This window comes from Xylocopa sonorina, unplaced genomic scaffold (genome assembly GCF_050948175.1).
Source record: "Xylocopa sonorina isolate GNS202 unplaced genomic scaffold, iyXylSono1_principal scaffold0014, whole genome shotgun sequence".
In the NCBI taxonomy this organism is placed as follows: domain Eukaryota; kingdom Metazoa; phylum Arthropoda; class Insecta; order Hymenoptera; family Apidae; genus Xylocopa; species Xylocopa sonorina.
The window spans coordinates 5392762-5400608 of NW_027490090.1; the positions used below are offsets into that span (position 1 = coordinate 5392762).

Consider the following 7847-nt stretch of genomic DNA (forward strand, 5'->3'; position numbering starts at 1 on the left):
TGTAGGGTCACCCTTCCGCAGAATTAAACTTCACATATCCTTCCCTAGTGAGGCCGGTGCTAGCTCCGCGAGGCTTGCGATTTCCAAGTCCGCCGTATTATAGCAGGCGGGCTTGGAGATCGCCTCTCCAGCACGCTTATCCTGCCTTGCAGATGCTTGTTTTCGGCCTGCAAGGCTTCCAGCTGCTTTTTCAGTGCAGCGATATTTGTGCCAGTTCTATGATAGCTGCCCTCAGATATCTAGCTGGCAAATTTTTCGACTTGGTCGTCGCCAATTCTATTCTGTCGGCCTCCTCGAGGGCCCACGCCCCTAAATCTGCCAAGGTCTTAACTTTGGCCTCCTGCAACAACTCCTCCATATCAGGCAAAGGCTTGGCCGATTTTACTGGAGGAGGTGGGACGCCTATGCCTGCGTGAATCTCCTTTTCGAGCTCCAGGAGCTCCACCTCTCGCTAGGCCTCGACAGAGGCTCCCTTGGCCTCCGTGAGACCCATATAATCCCCTGTTGTAGGGAGTCTTCCTCTTTTTTTTACTTGGGGCATGGCCTCTCCAAGTCAAAAGTGGATCGGACCGATACAACCGAAGTGTCGGTGTCGTAGGAGACGTCTCCCGACTCCTCCACGGCGCCCGTCTTTGGTGCAGTAAGCACCTTGCTCGAGACAGATGTTGGTCTTGAGCTGGCGACCCTACGGACCCGACTGGTCCCCGTCCTCTCGTTGTATCCCCCCCCCCCCCCATACCCCGAGGTTAGTCGCTAGAAACCGGTGCAACAACCGTCCACGCCCAGCCGCGAGGATTGCAGCTTGAGGCTAGTAATTTTCTATGGAGGTTTATCCTCTCGCGGGCCGGCCAATGACGGTTAGCCCCCCGCTCCGGCGAAACATGACCACCGGTTTACGGTAATACGACAGAGGCAACGCCACCTCTGCCGAACTATGGGGTCCCGGGGACGCAACCCCCCGTACCATGACCAGAATTGGCCGTGACCCCTGGGAAGGGAACCGTTTCAACCGATTTCACCCCTCAATTCTGGGCCTTACCGGCATGGCAGGCGCTGCCAGGATCCGAAGATCCCGCTGGCATCGCCCCAGAGCACCACCGAGGCTACTAAGTATCCAGGATCCCCAAAAGCCCTGTTAGCCACGCGGGGATGGCACATGTTGTTGCAAAACAGCAACATCTTTAGAACCCCCTTTGACCCGAACCTATCCTAACTTAACCTAACCTTACCTTACCTGTTTCTTTTTCCTCTCAGCACCATCCCGGAAGTTAACCAACCGGCGGTTAGCCATTACTTCAGGATGGTGCCCCGGTCTCGCTACCCCGGGTATCGAGTGTTTCTTTGATGTTTCAATGCCTAAGATTCTTAATTTGCCGATTAATGAGCAATTTCCGTATAATTTCCTTGTTTTTTATTGATTTCAGTAGTTTTAGCTTGATTTTATCCCGCGCTGCGATAATAGGATTCTGTATTACCGACTGCTGGTGCTATTTCTCCTGTACCGGTTTCATCCCTCGATATCTTTGTAGTATGTTGATTATTTTCCTATCTTATAACTCTAATAGTTATCTCTTTTTTCTTATATTGAGTATTTTTATATTTAATTAACTTTAGTTCGTTATAATCGGTATCTTACTTATCGACTTATCGACTGTTAAACGAGTTCCGTCCTTTTAGCTTATCGACTGTTGAATTGATTTTAAACTTCGTCCTATTATCTTACCAGCTGCTAGAATTGCTATTAAGCTTCCTCCTATTTAATCTAAATGGCCTGTTTCGATACTGTTATTGTTTATTTCATTAAAATGTTTGTTTCTAGGTACTTATTTATATAAGTTGCGTTTATTATTGAGTTTCTATTATTATATGTTGCATTTAGTATATGATTTGTCGCGATTATTCTTCTATAAGTCGTTAAACGAGGTTGCGTGGATATTCCTATGAAAAATATCACATTCTGCTACGTTTTATTTGGTTTTTAAATGATTTATACTGTTACTTTATTGATTATTTGATGTGGCTTGTACTATAATATATTTTATCGGGTTTTTTAATTTATTTAGGTTATTTAAGTCGTTTCTTTTTATTCTATTATTGTTATGCTTTAAGTTATTGTACTGTGGATTGTTTGATGAAATTATGTGAACCGTAGCGATGTGTAATTTACATTCTATTTCGTTTAATTATATTCTTAGGTGATTTTATGCTATTGCTATTTGACTTAAGGAAATTATTATGTCTTATGCTGTTTTTGTTATTCATATTTTTATTAAAAAGGGTGTTTTTTATGTTAAGCGTATATATCATTGCTCAATGAAGGCTGTTTGATGGGTTATTACGAATGCTTCCAATCTCAATCCACAACCTGCCTGTACGTGGTTTTCTTGGATTATTTATTACATTAAACAGACGTTTCCTATCTTAGCACACTCGTACGTGTGTCTAGTTCGCGTTGGTAAGAAAAAATTTTTTTTGGAGAAAAATTCTTCCCTCAGATTTTTAGAATCGCTTTTTTTCCTTCATATAAGTCGATCTGTATAATAATATTTTAAGCTTTTTTTAATTTCCTTATTAAAGTTACTTGTTCATATTTGTTCATGATTCGAACTTTGTTCTAATCTGTCACTATTTATTAAAATATCGGATTTTATCATATTATCCGCTTCTATTTAATGTTTTCACTTTTATTCGTGTGATCCGCTCCGGTTGGACCCGACAGGCGCCTGATACATCATATTGATGTTAAACAAACGCGTGTCTTTGGTCCAACCGGAGCGGGTCTTTGCGCCTCCGTATTTGGGGAATGTTTATTGAACAGCATTCTCCATATATTACGGAGTTATATGATTACGGAGACGCGTATTTTCCTAACGTCTATAATTATACTATATTATGTGTTTATTTCGTTAATTTACTTCCTTCTATTATAGTTTCATGTAAACGCCTACATTATATGTTACATAGCTAGCTGTATGTCGTTAATATTGATTATAATTTATGCCTTAGTCAAACTTTAAACGTGTTCTATTATTATGTCAATGTCAATTCTGTAAACTGTATATATATCCTTTATCAGTTATTGACATTCCTCGTTATTTACCCGACTTACTTTACTTCTACCGCTTGATTTAATAACGTATTTTTACTCCTTTTGTATCATTTATTCTAATTATTTTAATATTCGTGATAATTCTATGCTTAATTTGTTTTAATCTCGCTTTAATCTAGATTTCTTCCATTCCTGGTGGCCATTATTGTTAAATCGGTTTAATTTCCTACATTACGCGGTCTCTTTTCATCTACTTGTGCATGCATAATACATATCTCTTATTCTTATTGACTTGACTTACCGCCAGCATCTTCCTTTTCTTTCTCCTTCTCTCTTACTCCTATTTCAGTTGTCTTCCCTCCTTCTTTGATTCATGGGTCGCCTGTCTTCTTTCCTTCCGTGTGCTATCGTGCCTCGTCCTCCTTTGTCTCGTTGTCGGGATCTATACCTGTCGCGCTCCCACCGCTTGCCGTATACCATACTATGTCGCCCCCTCCTTGTCACTTCTTCGCCATGTTGTTTTCCTCTCTTCTTTCACTGTTCCACGGCGCGGCGATAGGTGTCGCTGGATATATTGTTACCTGTGGTGCTCTTGTAACTTGTTTAATTATTATGTTGAAATTGCTTTGCAACTTATCTCTTGTGCCTCTTAACCGTGTCCTACGGGTTTTGGTTACTTAATTTGACCAGTGGAATTATGGATTTGAGTGAATTCAGTGCTATATCAGTGACTTTTTTATTTACACGTATTCTAACCTATCAATTAAATTCTTATTTATTTCATTTTCCCTTAAGTACTTATTAGACTTATTCTATTAATTTGCAGGACGTGCTTCTCAGTTTGGCCCATGGTTACGGGTGTGCATTTATTAGGACTATTTCGCGTATGTATTTCATTTATTATTTAATTAATATTTGAAGCGGCATGCTTCGTGTAGCTATAGAATAAAGAAGGAAGAAAGAAAGGAAGGAAAAGAGAGGGGAAGAACGTTTCGTCCTGGGCCTGCTAGTGGACTCATTAGTAAGGCTTCCTAGCAGACCCTGCCTTAGACGCTGGGATATTAGGGACAGGTCAGAACTCCTATATATTGGAAAGGGTAGGTTAGCGAGTACTTTCAGGAAACTGTAGGCTGTGCTGTCCCTCTAATGGCGATAGTCGAAAGGCCGCCACATCACTCCCTTGCCAGTGATAAACGATATCTGGCCATGCGTCTTTTCGTTGTTCTTCGTGATGTTCCTCAGGTGCGACGATGTGTGTAGAGCCTCGGATAATGGTTAAGTACTGGGTCGTGTAATAGCCGCTGTGCCATATGCTGCTCTCTTGGAACGCGACAGAGGCGCAGTGCTCAAGCCAAGGCGAAGTAAGTCTAGAATCAAACGGCGAGCTGTAAGAAACCTGCGCCGAGCAGTCGTATACTCTGCTGTCCTAGAATGGTCCGTAAGTAACCGACGAAGTGCGTCGTAATGATGCCGTAAGGTTCCCATGATCATCGAATGCGGCCGAACTTTAGCGAGATCGTCGTGGGCGCGGCGTTAAAGCGTCGTGGCCACCCTAGGAGAGGGGTTACGATTTCGGCGTGCTGCGGAAGAACCCAAAGTCCATTGATGAAAGTACATCCTTCCAGATATCCTGGGGCGAAGCTTGCCGTCGAGGTCGAAGTATGTTGGAATAGGCTGCTTCCGTTGTCCTCCTGTGTTGTAAGTAGGCTGCGTCGTCGGTGATTCGTCCCTTGGTAGAAAGCGACGTCGTCTGGTCCAGCAGTCGTTTATTGCGTAGATCCACCAGCAGCCCGTAGTGGCTCAGGAAGTCGGCACCGATGATAGGCCTGGAGACGTCCGCGATGATGAACCTCCATGGAAATGCTCGTCGGAGTCCCAGGTTCAGGTTGATCGTCCTGCCGCCGTAGGTATTTATTATGGTGTTGTTAGCCGCACATAATTGGTACTTCGTCATCTGGATTCGGCCTTTGATGCGCGTGCGAGGATACACGCAAAGGTCCGAACCGGTATCGATCAAGTATTCTTCGTTCGTTACCCGATCGGTGACGAACAAGCGGCTAGTCGCTGGACCCTCACTGGTTGCCGCGTTCAGTGATGTCCCTCCTCGTTTCCCGAATGGAAACTGCACGGCGAACGTCATCGAGTGGATGAGATTCCGAACTTCCAATGGTACCAACAATGTTTGTGTTTGGCTGGTGACTTATTGCGGGTAGCACTCCTCGAACCCGAGCGGCGGCGGCGGAATCTCGTGTCTGGACGCGTTTGAGAAAGAGATTTCCGCAGCTCCGATATTTGGAGTTCCAAGCTTTCTAAACGCTTTAATAGAAGCTCGGTATTACTGCTCGGTGTCACGCTAGCTACCTGCTGTACGGTCCCCTCGTGGATTTGGTCGGCTATTTCCGCTAATTTGTTTAGCGGGAGGTCCGTTTGGGCCGTAAAGACCGCCCTGGTCATAGCCGGCAGGCGGCCAGACCAGAGCGTCCGGAAGAAATCCTCAGACACCGTTGTTCCTGCCAGGTTTTTCATGTGGCGTAATAATTGGGACGGTGTTCTGTCTCCCATTTTTTCCTGCTCGAGTAGCCGGCGTATCCTCTGCGCTTGCGAGGAGGACAGTCTTTGTATCAGTTCCACCTTCAGCGTCTCGTACTTCTGCGTCTCCGGCGGATCGCTGAAAATATCTTGCACCTCGACAGCGTATTTTGACTCTAGCTGCGACATGACGTAGTAAAATTTTGTACTGTCGGCTGTGACGCCATTCAGTACAAACTGTGCCTCAATTTGGTTGAACCAAACTTGAGGCTGCTCCGGCCAGAACGGTGGGACACGTATGCCGACACGGTTGATCTCCTGCGGACCAGGTGCGTTGCTGTCGGTTGCTGCGGCGGTGGTTTTGCGTGTCGTGGCCATCTCGTTCGGTGTTCATTTGCTACGGTTATAGCATTGTACGACGACTTACATGTATGTGACATGACATTGTATGTGTCAAAGTATGCGAATCCTGTTGCCACTGTTAACGAAGCTAGATTGCTCCACTCTCCTAGACGAATAATAGGATAACGGCAGGCTTTACTCCTCTTTGCTACCCTTTGGTCTAGCCCGGTTACTGCAACCATACCCCCGTACGATGAATAAGTATGGTCGTTTGTACCAGGGCCCGGCGTAAGGTCCATGCGAACGCGCTTAGCCCCTTTTCGCCCTTCCATCGCGAAATCAGACGAAAGCGTAGAGAAAATGAAACGCAGGACGGGCAAAGAGGTAAGAAGAGGCAACAAAAAAATAGTGTAAGCCAACAACACGTGGAGTTCCTAAGCGGTCACCCATCTAAGTATTTAACTATCTACGCCCAACGCATCTTAACTTCGGTGATCGGACGAGAACCGGTGAGTTATGCGTGGTACGATCGTTGATGAAAGTGAAGCAACAGACTATAGCGGCTAGCAGTACGATACAATAGAAGGCCTTCCGTTAAAAACAACTAGTACGATTTATGGCATGCGTAGCAATCAGGCCATTTTTGCGGAAACGTTTTAAGCTTTTAACATTTTCCGGGTATGCGATAATTAACTTTCTCCAACAGCCTTGATAGCACATGCGGAAGCCATGAACCGGTGATTTCCGAAGGGACCACTGCCAGTGGCGAAGCTACCCTTGGTCACCCAGTGCAGGTATCAGGCCCAGCGGAAATCTCGCTACATGACCAAATATGGTAATGATAAAGTCAGCTTCCACCAGAGACAGCACCATCCTTCTCTGAGAAGGCAGTGGGGTAAGGGTAGAAAATGTTAGCGACTGGCACTTAGTAAAAACGAGAATAACCAATTGATTGGCGCGGGAAATCTCTATCGCGCCGGCGAGGTAAAAGATGGTCGGCAAGACATCAGCCTCTTTTGAGAATCCCTCGGTAAAACATTAAATAAAAAAGCTCTAAAAATGACTTCGTATCTTTGCACCCTGTCTCGAACATCCTGAATACGCAAAATAAACTCTTAGTCGACAGAATCTTTCATAGGCATTTGGAGTTTAATATATGACGTTGCCTGTCCGTCTTGAGCGGGGGATATAGACCAGATCCAAGTGAAATTGGGAATCGACCCATACGAAAACGGGGGAAACTTTCACAAGCGGACACGTTCGCCTTTCGTCGTGTCCTCTTGGGCAGTCAACCTTTAGTCACATTGGCGCATTTGAAAGAAATAAGCATTTAATACATCATTCGGAACATATATGCATATGTTTAGATACTATACATTCCCTGTATTTACTGTTATGTATAAGTAGGAATAATTTAAATACTATATTAAATATTTTGTAAAAAGATGATCTATGTATTTACTGTAGGTTGAAAATACAAAACAAATTTATTTCTAACAGTAACATTTTCTGATACAATACTAAAAACAAAAGGTTGTATCATTTTGATGTCGCACTAAGATTCTAACACTTTTGTAGATTCTACTACGTAGCAAATTGTAAAAATTACTAAAAGAGTAAAATAGTTTTGTTTTGTATGCAAGCTGCTGAAATATAAATTTACCTTAATAGAAAATTGTATCTCAGATTGTTAAGATCTGAAATTTAATACATAAAAAAAAGAATTATTTTGAAAAAAGGGCAACTTGTAATTTAATATAGAGGAAAAGGTAAAAGTTATATAGTTGTACAATTGTTTGTAATAAAAAAAGTTATAGTCATGAATATTGTTAAAACATATGAACGATAAGACCAGATTGAATTTAGAAAACAAAACCACCCCAAAATTTTTAAATTGAAAGAGAAATACTATAATGATGCAGACAAT

At 43.4% G+C, this 7847-nt stretch overlaps 1 pseudogene; it reads right to left on the minus strand.

The window, feature by feature from the left end:
- Positions 1–6333: 6333 nt before the first annotated feature.
- On the minus strand, positions 6334–6457 carry LOC143432019 (5S ribosomal RNA; annotated as a pseudogene).
- Between the last annotated feature and the right edge of the window lie 1390 nt (positions 6458–7847).